Consider the following 19,103-nt stretch of genomic DNA (forward strand, 5'->3'; position numbering starts at 1 on the left):
CGTTGCTGTAAGCAAGCACATTCTCATTCAAAGATGCAAGTTACTATGTAGGAACAAGTTTGTATAGGTATTTCAAAGATGCCCAGAACTGAGCTAAACTTGGTATGTGTCCAACTCCTAGAAATAACTTCATGCTCCATCTCCCTTACTTCCAGCTAGTAAGGATCACATAATTCCTAACAAAGTTTTGACACAGATTCCCAATTCGGGCATTCAGAACATATAGCACGTTGCTGTAAGCAAGCATATTCTCATTCAAAGATTCAAGTTCCTATGTAGGAACAAGTTCGTATAGGTATTTCAAAGATGCCCAGAACTGAGCTAAACTTGGTATGTGTCCAACTCCTAGAAATAACTTCATGCCCCATCTCCATTACTTCCAGCTAGTAAGGATCACATAATTCCTAACAAAGTTTTGACACAGATTCCCAATTCGGGCATTCAGAACATATAGCACGTTGCTGTAAGCAAGCACATTCTCATTCAAAGATGCAAGTTACTATGTAGGAACAAGTTCGTATAGGTATTTCAAAGATGCCCAGAACTGAGCTAATCTTGCTATGTGTCCAAATCCTAGAAATAACTTCATGCCCCATCTCCCTTACTTCCAGCTAGTAAGGATCACATAATTCCTAACAAAGTTTTGACACAGATTCCCTATTCGGGCATTCAGAACATATAGCACGTTGCTGTAAGCAAGCACATTCTCATTCAAAGATGCAAGTTACTATGTAGGAACAAGTTCGTATAGGTATTTCAAAGATGCCCAGAACTGAGCTAAACTTGGTATGTGTCCAACTCCCAGAAATAACTTCATGCCCCATCTCCCTTACTTCCAGCTAGCAAGGATCACATAATTCCTAACAAAGTTTTGACACAGATTCCCAATTCGGGCATTCAGAACATATAGCACGTTGCTGTAAGCAAGCAGATTCTCATTAATGATGCAAGTTACTATGTAGCAACAAGTTTGTATAGGTATTTCAAAGATGCCCAGAACTGAGCTAAACTTGGTATGTGTCCAACTCCTAGAAATAACTTCATGCCCCATCTCCCTTACTTCCAGCTAGTAAGGATCACATAATTCCTAACAAAGTTTTGACACAGATTGCCAATTCGGGCATTCAGAACATATAGCACGTTGCTGTAAGCAAGCACATTCTCATTTAAAGATGCAAGTTACTATGTAGGAACAAGTTTGTATAGGTATTTCAAAGATGCCCAGAACTGAGCTAAACTTGGTATGTGTCCAACTCCTAGAAATAACTTCATGCCCCATCTCCCTTACTTCCAGCTAGCAAGGATCACATAATTCCTAACAAAGTTTTGACACAGATTCCCAATTCGGGCATTCAGAACATATAGCACGTTCCTGCAAGCAAGCAGATTCTCATTCAAAGATGCAAGTTACTATGTAGGAACAAGTTTGTATAGGTATTTCAAAGATGCCCAGAACTGAGCTAAACTTGGTATGTGTCCAACTCCTAGAAATAACTTCATGCCCCATCTCCCTTACTTCCAGCTAGTAAGGATCACATAATTCCTAACAAAGTTTTGACACAGATTCCCAATTCGGGCATTCAGAACATATAGCACGTTGCTGTAAGCAAGCACATTCTCATTCAAAGTTGCAAGTTACTATGTAGCAACAAGTTTGTATAGGTATTTCAAAGATGCCCAGAACTGAGCTAAACTTGGTATGTGTCCAACTCCTAGAAATAACTTCATGCCCCATCTCCCTTACTTCCAGCTAGTAAGGATCACATATTTCCTAACAAAGTTTTGACACAGATTCCCAATTCGGGCATTCAGAACATATAGCACGTTGCTGTAAGCAAGCAGATTCTCATTAATGATGCAAGTTACTATGTAGCAACAAGTTTGTATAGGTATTTCAAAGATGCCCAGAACTGAGCTAAACTTGGTATGTGTCCAACTCCTAGAAATAACTTCATGCCCCATCTCCCTTGCTTCCAGCTAGTAAGGATCACATAATTCCTAACAAAGTTTTGACACAGATTCCCAATTCGGGCATTCAGAACATATAGCACGTTGCTGTAAGCAAGCACATTCTCATTCAAAGATGCAAGTTACTATGTAGGAACAAGTTTGTATAGGTATTTCAAAGATGCCCAGAACTGAGCTAAACTTGGTATGTGTCCAACTCCTAGAAATAACTTCATGCCCCATCTCCCTTACTTCCAGCTAGTAAGGATCACATAATTCCTAACAAAGTTTTGACACAGATTCCCAATTCGGGCATTCAGAACATATAGCACGTTGCTGTAAGCAAGCACATTCTCATTCAAAGATGCAAGTTACTATGTAGGAACAAGTTCGTATAGGTATTTCAAAGATGCCCAGAACTGAGCTAATCTTGCTATGTGTCCAAATCCTAGAAATAACTTCATGCCCCATCTCCCTTACTTCCAGCTAGTAAGGATCACATAATTCCTAACAAAGTTTTGACACAGATTCCCTATTCGGGCATTCAGAACATATAGCACGTTGCTGTAAGCAAGCACATTCTCATTCAAAGATGCAAGTTACTATGTAGGAACAAGTTCGTATAGGTATTTCAAAGATGCCCAGAACTGAGCTAAACTTGGTATGTGTCCAACTCCCAGAAATAACTTCATGCCCCATCTCCCTTACTTCCAGCTAGCAAGGATCACATAATTCCTAACAAAGTTTTGACACAGATTCCCAATTCGGGCATTCAGAACATATAGCACGTTGCTGTAAGCAAGCAGATTCTCATTAATGATGCAAGTTACTATGTAGCAACAAGTTTGTATAGGTATTTCAAAGATGCCCAGAACTGAGCTAAACTTGGTATGTGTCCAACTCCTAGAAATAACTTCATGCCCCATCTCCCTTACTTCCAGCTAGTAAGGATCACATAATTCCTAACAAAGTTTTGACACAGATTGCCAATTCGGGCATTCAGAACATATAGCACGTTGCTGTAAGCAAGCACATTCTCATTTAAAGATGCAAGTTACTATGTAGGAACAAGTTTGTATAGGTATTTCAAAGATGCCCAGAACTGAGCTAAACTTGGTATGTGTCCAACTCCTAGAAATAACTTCATGCCCCATCTCCCTTACTTCCAGCTAGCAAGGATCACATAATTCCTAACAAAGTTTTGACACAGATTCCCAATTCGGGCATTCAGAACATATAGCACGTTCCTGCAAGCAAGCAGATTCTCATTCAAAGATGCAAGTTACAATGTAGGAACAAGTTTGTATAGGTATTTCAAAGTTGCCCAGAACTGAGCTAAACTTGGTATGTGTCCAACTCCTAGAAATAACTTCATGCCCCATCTCCCTTACTTCCAGCTAGTAAGGATCACATAATTCCTAACAAAGTTTTGACACAGATTCCCAATTCGGGCATTCAGAACATATAGCACGTTGCTGTAAGCAAGCACATTCTCATTCAAAGTTGCAAGTTACTATGTAGCAACAAGTTTGTATAGGTATTTCAAAGATGCCCAGAACTGAGCTAAACTTGGTATGTGTCCAACTCCTAGAAATAACTTCATGCCCCATCTCCCTTACTTCCAGCTAGTAAGGATCACATATTTCCTAACAAAGTTTTGACACAGATTCCCAATTCGGGCATTCAGAACATATAGCACGTTGCTGTAAGCAAGCAGATTCTCATTAATGATGCAAGTTACTATGTAGCAACAAGTTTGTATAGGTATTTCAAAGATGCCCAGAACTGAGCTAAACTTGGTATGTGTCCAACTCCTAGAAATAACTTCATGCCCCATCTCCCTTGCTTCCAGCTAGTAAGGATCACATAATTCCTAACAAAGTTTTGACACAGATTCCCAATTCGGGCATTCAGAACATATAGCACGTTGCTGTAAGCAAGCATATTCTCATTCAAAGATTCAAGTTCCTATGTAGGAACAAGTTCGTATAGGTATTTCAAAGATGCCCAGAACTGAGCTAAACTTGGTATGTGTCCAACTCCTAGAAATAACTTCATGCCCCATCTCCATTACTTCCAGCTAGTAAGGATCACATAATTCCTAACAAAGTTTTGACACAGATTCCCAATTCGGGCATTCAGAACATATAGCACGTTGCTGTAAGCAAGCACATTCTCATTCAAAGATGCAAGTTACTATGTAGGAACAAGTTCGTATAGGTATTTCAAAGATGCCCAGAACTGAGCTAATCTTGCTATGTGTCCAAATCCTAGAAATAACTTCATGCCCCATCTCCCTTACTTCCAGCTAGTAAGGATCACATAATTCCTAACAAAGTTTTGACACAGATTCCCTATTCGGGCATTCAGAACATATAGCACGTTGCTGTAAGCAAGCACATTCTCATTCAAAGATGCAAGTTACTATGTAGGAACAAGTTCGTATAGGTATTTCAAAGATGCCCAGAACTGAGCTAAACTTGGTATGTGTCCAACTCCCAGAAATAACTTCATGCCCCATCTCCCTTACTTCCAGCTAGCAAGGATCACATAATTCCTAACAAAGTTTTGACACAGATTCCCAATTCGGGCATTCAGAACATATAGCACGTTGCTGTAAGCAAGCAGATTCTCATTAATGATGCAAGTTACTATGTAGCAACAAGTTTGTATAGGTATTTCAAAGATGCCCAGAACTGAGCTAAACTTGGTATGTGTCCAACTCCTAGAAATAACTTCATGCCCCATCTCCCTTACTTCCAGCTAGTAAGGATCACATAATTCCTAACAAAGTTTTGACACAGATTGCCAATTCGGGCATTCAGAACATATAGCACGTTGCTGTAAGCAAGCACATTCTCATTTAAAGATGCAAGTTACTATGTAGGAACAAGTTTGTATAGGTATTTCAAAGATGCCCAGAACTGAGCTAAACTTGGTATGTGTCCAACTCCTAGAAATAACTTCATGCCCCATCTCCCTTACTTCCAGCTAGCAAGGATCACATAATTCCTAACAAAGTTTTGACACAGATTCCCAATTCGGGCATTCAGAACATATAGCACGTTCCTGCAAGCAAGCAGATTCTCATTCAAAGATGCAAGTTACTATGTAGGAACAAGTTTGTATAGGTATTTCAAAGATGCCCAGAACTGAGCTAAACTTGGTATGTGTCCAACTCCTAGAAATAACTTCATGCCCCATCTCCCTTACTTCCAGCTAGTAAGGATCACATAATTCCTAACAAAGTTTTGACACAGATTCCCAATTCGGGCATTCAGAACATATAGCACGTTGCTGTAAGCAAGCACATTCTCATTCAAAGTTGCAAGTTACTATGTAGCAACAAGTTTGTATAGGTATTTCAAAGATGCCCAGAACTGAGCTAAACTTGGTATGTGTCCAACTCCTAGAAATAACTTCATGCCCCATCTCCCTTACTTCCAGCTAGTAAGGATCACATATTTCCTAACAAAGTTTTGACACAGATTCCCAATTCGGGCATTCAGAACATATAGCACGTTGCTGTAAGCAAGCAGATTCTCATTAATGATGCAAGTTACTATGTAGCAACAAGTTTGTATAGGTATTTCAAAGATGCCCAGAACTGAGCTAAACTTGGTATGTGTCCAACTCCTAGAAATAACTTCATGCCCCATCTCCCTTGCTTCCAGCTAGTAAGGATCACATAATTCCTAACAAAGTTTTGACACAGATTCCCAATTCGGGCATTCAGAACATATAGCACGTTGCTGTAAGCAAGCACATTCTCATTCAAAGATGCAAGTTACTATGTAGGAACAAGTTTGTATAGGTATTTCAAAGATGCCCAGAACTGAGCTAAACTTGGTATGTGTCCAACTCCTAGAAATAACTTCATGCCCCATCTCCCTTACTTCCAGCTAGTAAGGATCACATAATTCCTAACAAAGTTTTGACACAGATTCCCAATTCGGGCATTCAGAACATATAGCACGTTGCTGTAAGCAAGCATATTCTCATTCAAAGATTCAAGTTACTATGTAGGAACAAGTTCGTATAGGTATTTCAAAGATGCCCAGAACTGAGCTAAACTTGGTATGTGTCCAACTCCTAGAAATAACTTCATGCCCCATCTCCATTACTTCCAGCTAGTAAGGATCACATAATTCCTAACAAAGTTTTGACACAGATTCCCAATTCGGGCATTCAGAACATATAGCACGTTGCTGTAAGCAAGCACATTCTCATTCAAAGATGCAAGTTACTATGTAGGAACAAGTTCGTATAGGTATTTCAAAGATGCCCAGAACTGAGCTAATCTTGCTATGTGTCCAAATCCTAGAAATAACTTCATGCCCCATCTCCCTTACTTCCAGCTAGTAAGGATCACATAATTCCTAACAAAGTTTTGACACAGATTCCCTATTCGGGCATTCAGAACATATAGCACGTTGCTGTAAGCAAGCACATTCTCATTCAAAGATGCAAGTTACTATGTAGGAACAAGTTCGTATAGGTATTTCAAAGATGCCCAGAACTGAGCTAAACTTGGTATGTGTCCAACTCCTAGAAATAACTTCATGCCCCATCTCCCTTACTTCCAGCTAGTAAGGATCACATAATTCCTAACAAAGTTTTGACACAGATTCCCAATTCGGGCATTCAGAACATATAGCACGTTGCTGTAAGCAAGCAGATTCTCATTAATGATGCAAGTTACTATGTAGCAACAAGTTTGTATAGGTATTTCAAAGATGCCCAGAACTGAGCTAAACTTGGTATGTGTCCAACTCCTAGAAATAACTTCATGCCCCATCTCCCTTACTTCCAGCTAGTAAGGATCACATAATTCCTAACAAAGTTTTGACACAGATTGCCAATTCGGGCATTCAGAACATATAGCACGTTGCTGTAAGCAAGCACATTCTCATTTAAAGATGCAAGTTACTATGTAGGAACAAGTTTGTATAGGTATTTCAAAGATGCCCAGAACTGAGCTAAACTTGGTATGTGTCCAACTCCTAGAAATAACTTCATGCCCCATCTCCCTTACTTCCAGCTAGTAAGGATCACATAATTCCTAACAAAGTTTTGACACAGATTCCCTATTCGGGCATTCAGAACATATAGCACGTTCCTGCAAGCAAGCAGATTCTCATTCAAAGATGCAAGTTACTATGTAGGAACAAGTTTGTATAGGTATTTCAAAGATGCCCAGAACTGAGCTAAACTTGGTATGTGTCCAACTCCTAGAAATAACTTCATGCCCCATCTCCCTTACTTCCAGCTAGTAAGGATCACATAATTCCTAACAAAGTTTTGACACAGATTCCCTATTCGGGCATTCAGAACATATAGCACGTTGCTGCAAGCAAGCACATTCTCATTCAAAGTTGCAAGTTACTATGTAGGAACAAGTTTGTATAGGTATTTCAAAGATGCCCAGAACTGAGCTAAACTTGGTATGTCTCCAACTCCAAGAAATAACTTCATGCCCCATCTCCCTTACTTCCAGCTAGTAAGGATCACATAATTCCTAACAAAGTTTTGACACAGATTCCCAATTCGGGCATTCAGAACATATAGCACGTTGCTGTAACCAAGCACATTCTCATTCAAAGTTGCAAGTTACTATGTAGGAACAAGTTTGTATAGGTATTTCAAAGATGCCCAGAACTGAGCTAAACTTGGTATGTGTCCAACTCCTAGAAATAACTTCATGCCCCATCTCCCTTACTTCCAGCTAGTAAGGATCACATAATTCCTAACAAAGTTTTGACACAGATTCCCAATTCGGGCATTCAGAACATATAGCACGTTGCTGTAAGCAAGCACATTCTCATTCAAAGATGCAAGTTACTATGTAGGAACAAGTTTGTATAGGTATTTCAAAGATGCCCAGAACTGAGCTAAACTTGGTATGTGTCCAACTCCTAGAAATAACTTCATGCCCCATCTCCCTTACTTCCAGCTAGTAAGGATCACATAATTCCTAACAAAGTTTTGACACAGATTGCCAATTCGGGCATTCAGAACATATAGCACGTTGCTGTAAGCAAGCACATTCTCATTCAAAGATGCAAGTTACTATGTAGGAACAAGTTTGTATAGGTATTTCAAAGATGCCCAGAACTGAGCTAAACTTGGTATGTGTCCAACTCCTAGAAATAACTTCATGCCCCATCTCCCTTACTTCCAGCTAGTAAGGATCACATAATTCCTAACAAAGTTTTGACACAGATTCCCTATTCGGGCATTCAGAACATATAGCACGTTGCTGCAAGCAAGCAGATTCTCATTCAAAGATGCAAGTTACTATGTAGGAACAAGTTTGTATAGGTATTTCAAAGATGCCCAGAACTGAGCTAAACTTGGTATGTGTCCAACTCCTAGAAATAACTTCATGCCCCATCTCCCTTACTTCCAGCTAGCAAGGATCACATATTTCCTAACAAAGTTTTGACACAGATTCCCTATTCGGGCATTCAGAACCTATAGCACGTTGCTGCAAGCAAGCACATTCTCATTCAAAGTTGCAAGTTACTATGTAGGAACAAGTTTGTATAGGTATTTCAAAGATGCCCAGAACTGAGCTAAACTTGGTATGTGTCCAACTCCAAGAAATAACTTCTTGCCCCATCTCCCTTACTTCCAGCTAGCAAGGATCACATAATTCCTAACAAAGTTTTGACACAGATTCCCAATTCGGGCATTCAGAACATATAGCACGTTGCTGTAAGCAAGCACATTCTCATTCAAAGTTGCAAGTTACTATGTAGGAACAAGTTTGTATAGGTATTTCAAAGATGCCCAGAACTGAGCTAAACTTGGTATGTGTCCAACTCCTAGAAATAACTTCATGCCCCATCTCCCTTACTTCCAGCTAGCAAGGATCACATAATTCCTAACAAAGTTTTGACACAGATTCCCAATTCGGGCATTCAGAACATATAGCACGTTGCTGTAAGCAAGCACATTCTCATTCAAAGTTGCAAGTTACTATGTAGGAACAAGTTTGTATAGGTATTTCAAAGATGCCCAGAACTGAGCTAAACTTGGTATGTGTCCAACTCCTAGAAATAACTTCATGCCCCATCTACCTTACTTCCAGCTAGTAAGGATCACATAATTCCTAACAAAGTTTTGACACAGATTCCCAATTCGGGCATTCAGAACATATAGCACGTTGCTGTAAGCAAGCACATTCTCATTCAAAGTTGCAAGTTACTATGTAGCAACAAGTTTGTATAGGTATTTCAAAGATGCCCAGAACTGAGCTAAACTTGGTATGTGTCCAACTCCTAGAAATAACTTCATGCCCCATCTCCCTTACTTCCAGCTAGTAAGGATCACATAATTCCTAACAAAGTTTTGACACAGATTCCCAATTCGGGCATTCAGAACATATAGCACGTTGCTGTAAGCAAGCACATTCTCATTCAAAGATGCAAGTTACTATGTAGGAACAAGTTCGTATAGGTATTTCAAAGATGCCCAGAACTGAGCTAAACTTGGTATGTGTCCAACTCCTAGAAATAACTTCATGCCCCATCTCCCTTACTTCCAGCTAGTAAGGATCACATAATTCCTAACAAAGTTTTGACACAGATTCCCAATTCGGGCATTCAGAACATATAGCACGTTGCTGTAAGCAAGCAGATTCTCATTAATGATGCAAGTTACTATGTAGCAACAAGTTTGTATAGGTATTTCAAAGATGCCCAGAACTGAGCTAAACTTGGTATGTGTCCAACTCCTAGAAATAACTTCATGCCCCATCTCCCTTACTTCCAGCTAGTAAGGATCACATAATTCCTAACAAAGTTTTGACACAGATTCCCTATTCGGGAATTCAGAACATATAGCACGTTGCTGCAAGCAAGCAGATTCTCATTCAAAGATGCAAGTTACTATGTAGGAACAAGTTTGTATAGGTATTTCAAAGATGCCCAGAACTGAGCTAAACTTGGTATGTGTCCAACTCCTAGAAATAACTTCATGCCCCATCTCCCTTACTTCCAGCTAGTAAGGATCACATAATTCCTAACAAAGTTTTGACACAGATTCCCTATTCGGGCATTCAGAACATATAGCACGTGCTGCAAGCAAGCACATTCTCATTCAAAGTTGCAAGTTACTATGTGGGAACAAGTTTGTATAGGTATTTCAAAGATGCCCAGAACTGAGCTAAACTTGGTATGTCTCCAACTCCAAGAAATAACTTCATGCCCCATCTCCCTTACTTCCAGCTAGTAAGGATCACATAATTCCTAACAAAGTTTTGACACAGATTCCCAATTCGGGCATTCAGAACATATAGCACGTTGCTGTAACCAAGCACATTCTCATTCAAAGTTGCAAGTTACTATGTAGGAACAAGTTTGTATAGGTATTTCAAAGATGCCCAGAACTGAGCTAAACTTGGTATGTGTCCAACTCCTAGAAATAACTTCATGCCCCATCTCCCTTACTTCCAGCTAGCAAGGATCACATAATTCCTAACAAAGTTTTGACACAGATTCCCAATTCGGGCATTCAGAACATATAGCACGTTGCTATAAGCAAGCACATTCTCATTCAAAGTTGCAAGTTACTATGTAGGAACAAGTTTGTATAGGTATTTCAAAGATGCCCAGAACTGAGCTAAACTTGGTATGTGTCCAACTCCTAGAAATAACTTCATGCCCCATCTCCCTTACTTCCAGCTAGTAAGGATCACATAATTCCTAACAAAGTTTTGACACAGATTCCCAATTCGGGCATTCAGAACATATAGCACGTTGCTGTAAGCAAGCACATTCTCATTCAAAGATGCAAGTTACTATGTAGGAACAAGTTTGTATAGGTATTTCAAAGATGCCCAGAACTGAGCTAAACTTGGTATGTGTCCAACTCCTAGAAATAACTTCATGCCCCATCTCCCTTACTTCCAGCTAGTAAGGATCACATAATTCCTAACAAAGTTTTGACACAGATTCCCAATTCGGGCATTCAGAACATATAGCACGTTGCTGTAAGCAAGCACATTTTCATTCAAAGTTGCAAGTTACTATGTAGGAACAAGTTTGTATAGGTATTTCAAAGATGCCCAGAACTGAGCTAAACTTGGTATGTGTCCAACTCCTAGAAATAACTTCATGCCCCATCTCCCTTACTTCCAGCTAGTAAGGATCACATAATTCCTAACAAAGTTTTGACACAGATTCCCAATTCGGGCATTCAGAACATATAGCACGTTGCTGCAAGCAAGCACATTCTCATTCAAAGATGCAAGTTACTATGTAGGAACAAGTTTGTATAGGTATTTCAAAGATGCCCAGAACTGAGCTAAACTTGGTATGTGTCCAACTCCTAGAAATAACTTCATGCCCCATCTCCCTTACTTCCAGCTAGTAAGGATCACATAATTCCTAACAAAGTTTTGACACAGATTCCCAATTCGGGCATTCAGAACATATAGCACGTTGCTGTAAGCAAGCACATTCTCATTCAAAGTTGCAAGTTACTATGTAGCAACAAGTTTGTACAGGTATTTCAAAGATGCCCAGAACTGAGCTAAACTTGGTATGTGTCCAACTCCTAGAAATAACTTCATGCCCCATCTCCCTTACTTCCAGCTAGTAAGGATCACATATTTCCTAACAAAGTTTTGACACAGATTCCCAATTCGGGCATTCAGAACATATAGCACGTTGGTGTAAGCAAGCAGATTCTCATTAATGATGCAAGTTACTATGTAGCAACAAGTTTGTATAGGTATTTCAAAGATGCCCAGAACTGAGCTAAACTTGGTATGTGTCCAACTCCTAGAAATAACTTCATGCCCCATCTCCCTTACTTCCAGCTAGTAAGGATCACATAATTCCTAACAAAGTTTTGACACAGATTCCCAATTCGGGCATTCAGAACATATAGCACGTTGCTGTAAGCAAGCACATTCTCATTCAAAGATGCAAGTTACTATGTAGGAACAAGTTTGTATAGGTATTTCAAAGATGCCCAGAACTGAGCTAAACTTGGTATGTGTCCAACTCCTAGAAATAACTTCATGCTCCATCTCCCTTACTTCCAGCTAGTAAGGATCACATAATTCCTAACAAAGTTTTGACACAGATTCCCAATTCGGGCATTCAGAACATCTAGCACGTTGCTGTAAGCAAGCACATTCTCATTCAAAGATTCAAGTTACTATGTAGGAACAAGTTCGTATAGGTATTTCAAAGATGCCCAGAACTGAGCTAAACTTGGTATGTGTCCAACTCCTAGAAATAACTTCATGCCCCATCTCCCTTACTTCCAGCTAGTAAGGATCACATAATTCCTAACAAAGTTTTGACACAGATTCCCAATTCGGGCATTCAGAACATATAGCACGTTGCTGTAAGCAAGCACATTCTCATTCAAAGATGCAAGTTACCATGTAGGAACAAGTTCGTATAGGTATTTCAAAGATGCCCAGAACTGAGCTAATCTTGCTATGTGTCCAAATCCTAGAAATAACTTCATGCCCCATCTCCCTTACTTCCAGCTAGTAAGGATCACATAATTCCTAACAAAGTTTTGACACAGATTCCCTATTCGAGCCTTCAGAACATATAGCACGTTGCTGTAAGCAAGCACATTCTCATTCAAAGATGCAAGTTACTATGTAGGAACAAGTTCGTATAGGTATTTCAAAGATGCCCAGAACTGAGGTAAACTTGGTATGTGTCCAACTCCTAGAAATAACTTCATGCCCCATCTCCCTTACTTCCAGCTAGTAAGGATCACATAATTCCTAACAAAGTTTTGACACAGATTCCCAATTCGGGCATTCAGAACATATAGCACGTTGCTGTAAGCAAGCAGATTCTCATTAATGATGCAAGTTACTATGTAGCAACAAGTTTGTATAGGTATTTCAAAGATGCCCAGAACTGAGCTAAACTTGGTATGTGTCCAACTCCTAGAAATAACTTCATGCCCCATCTCCCTTACTTCCAGCTAGTAAGGATCACATAATTCCTAACAAAGTTTTGACACAGATTGCCAATTCGGGCATTCAGAACATATAGCACGTTGCTGTAAGCAATCACATTCTCATTCAAAGATGCAAGTTACTATGTAGGAACAAGTTTGTATAGGTATTTCAAAGATGCCCAGAACTGAGCTAAACTTGGGATGTGTCAAACTCCTAGAAATAAATTCATGCCCCATCTCCCTTACTTCCAGCTTGTAAGGATCACATAATTCCTAACAAAGTTTTGACACAGATTCCCAATTCGGGCATTCAGAACATATAGCACGTTGCTGTAAGCAAGCACATTCTCATTCAAAGATGCAAGATACTATGCAGGAACAAGTTCGTATAGGTATTTCAAAGATGCCCAGAACTGAGCTGAACTTGGTATGTGTCCAACTCCTAGAAATAACTTCATGCCCCATCTCCCTTACTTCCAGCTAGTGAGGATCACATAATTCCTAACAAAGTTTTGACACAGATTCCCAATTCGGGCATTCAGAACATATAGCACGTTGCTGTAAGCAAGCACATTCTCATTCATAGTTGCAAGTTACTATGTAGGAACAAGTTTGTATAGGTATTTCAAAGATGCCCAGAACTGAGCTAAACTTGGTATGTGTCCAACTCCTAGAAATAACTTCATGCCCCATCTCCCTTACTTCCAGCTAGTAAGGATCACATAATTCCTAACAAAGTTTTGACACAGATTCCCAATTCGGGCATTCAGAACATATAGCACGTTGCTGTAAGCAAGCACATTTTCATTCAAAGTTGCAAGTTACTATGTAGGAACAAGTTTGTATAGGTATTTCAAAGATGCCCAGAACTGAGCTAAACTTGGTATGTGTCCAACTCCTAGAAATAACTTCATGCCCCATCTCCCTTACTTCCAGCTAGTAAGGATCACATAATTCCTAACAAAGTTTTGACACAGATTCCCAATTCGGGCATTCAGAACATATAGCACGTTGCTGCAAGCAAGCACATTCTCATTCAAAGATGCAAGTTACTATGTAGGAACAAGTTTGTATAGGTATTTCAAAGATGCCCAGAACTGAGCTAAACTTGGTATGTGTCCAACTCCTAGAAATAACTTCATGCCCCATCTCCCTTACTTCCAGCTAGTAAGGATCACATAATTCCTAACAAAGTTTTGACACAGATTCCCAATTCGGGCATTCAGAACATATAGCACGTTGCTGTAAGCAAGCACATTCTCATTCAAAGTTGCAAGTTACTATGTAGGAACAAGTTTGTATAGGTATTTCAAAGATGCCCAGAACTGAGCTAAACTTGGTATGTGTCCAACTCCTAGAAATAACTTCATGCCCCATCTCCCTTACTTCCAGCTAGTAAGGATCACATAATTCCTAACAAAGTTTTGACACAGATTCCCAATTCGGGCATTCAGAACATATAGCACGTTGCTGTAAGCAAGCACATTCTCATTCAAAGTTGCAAGTTACTATGTAGCAACAAGTTTGTACAGGTATTTCAAAGATGCCCAGAACTGAGCTAAACTTGGTATGTGTCCAACTCCTAGAAATAACTTCATGCCCCATCTCCCTTACTTCCAGCTAGTAAGGATCACATATTTCCTAACAAAGTTTTGACACAGATTCCCAATTCGGGCATTCAGAACATATAGCACGTTGCTGTAAGCAAGCAGATTCTCATTAATGATGCAAGTTACTATGTAGCAACAAGTTTGTATAGGTATTTCAAAGATGCCCAGAACTGAGCTAAACTTGGTATGTGTCCAACTCCTAGAAATAACTTCATGCCCCATCTCCCTTACTTCCAGCTAGTAAGGATCACATAATTCCTAACAAAGTTTTGACACAGATTCCCAATTCGGGCATTCAGAACATATAGCACGTTGCTGTAAGCAAGCACATTCTCATTCAAAGATGCAAGTTACCATGTAGGAACAAGTTCGTATAGGTATTTCAAAGATGCCCAGAACTGAGCTAATCTTGCTATGTGTCCAAATCCTAGAAATAACTTCATGCCCCATCTCCCTTACTTCCAGCTAGTAAGGATCACATAATTCCTAACAAAGTTTTGACACAGATTCCCTATTCGGGCCTTCAGAACATATAGCACGTTGCTGTAAGCAAGCACATTCTCATTCAAAGATGCAAGTTACTATGTAGGAACAAGTTCGTATAGGTATTTCAAAGATGCCCAGAACTGAGCTAAACTTGGTATGTGTCCAACTCCTAGAAATAACTTCATGCCCCATCTCCCTTACTTCCAGCTAGTAAGGATCACATAATTCCTAACAAAGTTTTGACACAGATTACCAATTCGGGCATTCAGAACATATAGCACGTTGCTGTAAGCAAGCAGATTCTCATTAATGATGCAAGTTACTATGTAGCAACAAGTTTGTATAGGTATTTCAAAGATGCCCAGAACTGAGCTAAACTTGGTATGTGTCCAACTCCTAGAAATAACTTCATGCCCCATCTCCCTTACTTCCAGCTAGTAAGGATCACATAATTCCTAACAAAGTTTTGACACAGATTGCCAATTCGGGCATTCAGAACATATAGCACGTTGCTGTAAGCAAGCACATTCTCATTCAAAGATGCAAGTTACTATGTAGGAACAAGTTCGTATAGGTATTTCAAAGATGCCCAGAACTGAGCTAAACTTGGGATGTGTCCAACTCCTAGAAATAACTTCATGCCCCATCTCCCTTACTTCCAGCTAGTAAGGATCACATAATTCCTAACAAAGTTTTGACACAGATTCCCAATTCGGGCATTCAGAACATATAGCACGTTGCTGTAAGCAAGCACATTCTCATTCAAAGATGCAAGATACTATGCAGGAACAAGTTCGTATAGGTATTTCAAAGATGCCCAGAACTGAGCTGAACTTGGTATGTGTCCAACTCCTAGAAATAACTTCATGCCCCATCTCCCTTACTTCCAGCTAGTAAGGATCACATAATTCCTAACAAAGTTTTGACACAGATTCCCAATTCGGGCATTCAGAACATATAGCACGTTGCTGTAAGCAAGCACATTCTCATTCATAGTTGCAAGTTACTATGTAGGAACAAGTTTGTATAGGTATTTCAAAGATGCCCAGAACTGAGCTAAACTTGGTATGTGTCCAACTCCTAGAAATAACTTCATGCCCCATCTCCCTTACTTCCAGCTAGTAAGGATCACATAATTCCTAACAAAGTTTTGACACAGATTCCCAATTCGGGCATTCAGAACATATAGCACGTTGCTGTAAGCAAGCAGATTCTCATTAATGATGCAAGTTACTATGTAGCAACAAGTTTGTATAGGTATTTCAAAGATGCCCAGAACTGAGCTAAACTTGGTATGTGTCCAACTCCTAGAAATAACTTCATGCCCCATCTCCCTTACTTCCAGCTAGTAAGGATCACATAATTCCTAACAAAGTTTTGACACAGATTCCCAATTCGGGCATTCAGAACATATAGCACGTTGCTGTAAGCAAGCACTTTCTCATTCAAAGACGCAAGTTACTATGTAGGAACAAGTTTGTATAGGTATTTCAAAGATGCCCAGAACTGAGCTAAACTTGGTATGTGTCCAACTCCTAGAAATAACTTCATGCCCCATCTGCCTTACTTCCAGCTAGTAAGGATCACATAATTCCTAACAAAGTTTTGACACAGATTCCCAATTCGGGCATTCAGAACATATAGCACGTTGCTGTAAGCAAGCACATTCTCATTCAAAGACGCAAGTTACTATGTAGGAACAAGTTTGTATAGGTATTTCAAAGATGCCCAGAACTGAGCTAAACTTGGTATGTGTCCAACTCCTAGAAATAACTTCATGCCCCATCTCCCTTACTTCCAGCTAGTAAGGATCACATAATTCCTAACAAAGTTTTGACACAGATTCCCAATTCGGGCATTCAGAACATATAGCACGTTGCTGTAAGCAAGCAGATTCTCATTCAAAGATGCAAGTTACTATGTAGGAACAAGTTTGTATAGGTATTTCAAAGATGCCCAGAACTGAGCTAAACTTGGTATGTGTCCAACTCCTAGAAATAACTTCATGCCCCATCTCCCTTACTTCCAGCTAGTAAGGATCACATAATTCCTAACAAAGTTTTGACACAGATTCCCAATTCGGGCATTCAGAACATATAGCACGTTGCTGTAAGCAAGCACATTCTCATTCAAAGTTGCAAGTTACTATGTAGGAACAAGTTTGTATAGGTATTTCAAAGATGCCCAGAACTGAGCTAAACTTGGTATGTGTCCAACTCCTAGAAATAACTTCATGCCCCATCTCCCTTACTTCCAGCTAGTAAGGATCACATAATTCCTAACAAAGTTTTGACACAGATTCCCAATTCGGGCATTCAGAACATATAGCACGTTGCTGTAAGCAAGCACATTCTCATTAATGATGCAAGTTACTATGTAGCAACAAGTTTGTATAGGTATTTCAAAGATGCCCAGAACTGAGCTAAACTTGGTATGTGTCCAACTCCTAGAAATAACTTCATGCCCCATCTCCCTTACTTCCAGCTAGTAAGGATCACATAATTCCTAACAAAGTTTTGACACAGATTCCCAATTCGGGCATTCAGAACATATAGCACGTTGCTGTAACCAAGCACATTCTCATTAAAGATGCAAGTTACTATGTAGGAACAAGTTTGTATAGGTATTTCAAAGATGCCCAGAACTGAGCTAAACTTGGTATGTGTCCAACTCCTAGAAATAACTTCATGCCCCATCTCCCTTACTTCCAGCTAGTAAGGATCACATAATTCCTAACAAAGTTTTGACACAGATTCCCAATTCGGGCATTCAGAACATATAGCACGTTGCTGTAAGCAAGCACATTCTCATTCAAAGATGCAAGTTACTATGTAGGAACAAGTTTGTATAGGTATTTCAAAGATGCCCAGAACTGAGCTAAACTTGGTATGTGTCCAACTCCTAGAAATAACTTCATGCCCCATCTCCCTTACTTCCAGCTAGTAAGGATCACATAATTCCTAACAAAGTTTTGACACAGATTCCCAATTCGGGCATTCAGAACATATAGCACGTTGCTGTAAGCAAGCACATTCTCATTCAAAGTTGCAAGTTACTATGTAGGAACAAGTTTGTATAGGTATTTCAAAGATGCCCAGAACTGAGCTAAACTTGGTATGTGTCCAACTCCTAGAAATAACTTCATGCCCCATCTCCCTTACTTCCAGCTAGTAAGGATCACATAATTCCTAACAAAGTTTTGACACAGATTCCCAATTCGGGCATTCAGAACATATAGCACGTTGCTGTAAGCAAGCACATTCTCATTCAAAGTTGCAAGTTACTATGTAGGAACAAGTTTGTATAGGTATTTCAAAGATGCCCAGAACTGAGCTAAACTTGGTATGTGTCCAACTCCTAGAAATAACTTCATGCCCCATCTCCCTTACTTCCAGCTAGTAAGGATCACATAATTCCTAACAAAGTTTTGACACAGATTCCGAATTCGGGCATTCAGAACATATAGCACGTTGCTGTAAGCAAGCACATTCTCATTCAAAGTTGCAAGTTACTATGTAGGAACAAGTTTGTATAGGTATTTCAAAGATGCCCAGAACTGAGCTAAACTTGGTATGTGTCCAACTCCTAGAAATAACTTCATGCCCCATCTCCCTTACTTCCAGCTAGTAAGGATCACATAATTCCTAACAAAGTTTTGACACAGATTCAGAATTCGGGCATTCAGAACATATAGCACGTTGCTGTAAGCAAGCAGATTCTCATTCAAAGATGCAAGTTACTATGTAGGAACAAGTTTGTATAGGTATTTCAAAGATGCCCAGAACTGAGCTAAACTTGGTATGTGTCCAACTCCTAGAAATAACTTCATGCCCCATCTCCCTTACTTCCAGCTAGTAAGGATCACATAATTCCTAACAAAGTTTTGACACAGATTGCCAATTCGGGCATTCAGAACATATAGCACGTTGCTGTAAGCAAGCAGATTCTCATTAATGATGCAAGTTACTATGTAGCAACAAGTTTGTATAGGTATTTCAAAGATGCCCAGAACTGAGCTAAACTTGGTATGTGTCCAACTCCTAGAAATAACTTCATGCCCCATCTCCCTTACTTCCAGCTAGTAAGGATCGCATAATTCCTAACAAAGTTTTGACACAG

Source organism: Diceros bicornis, chromosome 14 (genome assembly GCF_020826845.1).
Source record: "Diceros bicornis minor isolate mBicDic1 chromosome 14, mDicBic1.mat.cur, whole genome shotgun sequence".
NCBI lineage: Eukaryota > Metazoa > Chordata > Mammalia > Perissodactyla > Rhinocerotidae > Diceros > Diceros bicornis.